We start from the raw sequence: 1,497 nt of genomic DNA on the forward strand, positions 1-1,497 counted from the left end.
ATTATCTGTAAAAAACAGACCTGCATTTTGAGTTACTATATATGAAATAATCAGCATTGAATACAGCCCTAGCATTTTACTATAATTTGGAAAATACATGAGACCAATACCCTCTTTGCTTTTCTTGGTCTTTCTCTGAGAGTGTCTGGAGAAACCACATGTAGCCTACAATATATTCAGTAGTTTGATACACAAATAATTCCTATCACACAAGACTTCATTTTAGGTGATAACTGTAAACTAAAATGTCCTAACTGTTCATTAGAGGCTCTCAGGTTTTCATCTACTATGATTTTTGTAGCTAATGGAACAGGCTAAATATAGAAGAAAATGTTTACAAGATCTATTATTTTTCCCCTCACACGTGGAAAAATTTAGAACCAGGTCATTCATGAAACTTGACTCATATACACCTCCATACAGACATCAATAAATGCCTAACACCCACTCTTTCTCAACTTAGCCTTTGTGTTTAGAGACCATCTCTGTCACGTGCTCACTGTCTGCCCTGTAGGCAATCTGACGGGTGCAGAACTGTGTAAAGTGAAAAGGACACACATGCCCATCACACACACGATCTTCTTACCCCAAAGCACCGACAATTAACACTGGATGTGTTAGATGAATTGTTCTTTCTGGTGAAAAGCATGAGAGGGAGAAAGAGGAGGGGACCTAATCATGTCACTTCCCGAACCAGAGCAAGGAATCCAATCGAATGGGCTTTCTTTTCTTTTTACTTTTCTTTTTATTTATTTATTTTGGCTTCGTTGCTGCGCACGGACTTTCTCTGGTTGCAGCGAGCGGGGGCTACTCTTCCTTGCGGTGCGTGGGCTTCTCACTGCGGTGGCTCCTCTTGTTGCAGAGTTTGGGCTCTAGGTGCATGGGCTTCAGTAGTTGTGGCTCACGGGCTCAGTAGTTGTGGCACATGGGCGTAGTTGCTCCGCGGCACGTGGGATCTTCCCAGACCAGGACTCGAACCCATGTCCTCTGCATTGGCAGGCGGATTCTTAACCACTGCGCCATCAGGGAAGTCCTCGGACTTTCTCATTGTTGGCTTGAGTAGCTGCCTCCGTCTGAGGAACCGGCCCAAAGGCTGCCAGGACTTTACTTGCAGGAGAGATTGAGGAGTCTCCCCAGAGAGACGGCCTTGGTCCTTAGTCCTTACCAGCCATAGGAGGTGTGGGAACAGGGGAGATTCTGAGAACATTGTCACTTGGATAAATGTGGCCCATTTCCCCCACCACCAGGATGTCATCTGCCAATAGGCTGGGGATGACGGAAAAACCAGAACAGCTATTTCACTAAAAACTCTGCGTGACCGCTGTGGCAAAGAGCCCCGCTTTGCAAAGTTTGTGACGGAAGGAAAGCGTGTCTCCTGCCCGCTGAGGTCGCAGGCCAGGCTCTGCGGCTGTGGTTTCCAGTGTGAGCCGCCCTGAGCACCAGTGCTGGGTGGGTGGGTGCGTAGGTGAGGGGGGAAAACGCCCTGAGATCCTTGAG

This window comes from Eschrichtius robustus, chromosome 9 (assembly GCF_028021215.1).
Source record: "Eschrichtius robustus isolate mEscRob2 chromosome 9, mEscRob2.pri, whole genome shotgun sequence".
In the NCBI taxonomy this organism is placed as follows: domain Eukaryota; kingdom Metazoa; phylum Chordata; class Mammalia; order Artiodactyla; family Eschrichtiidae; genus Eschrichtius; species Eschrichtius robustus.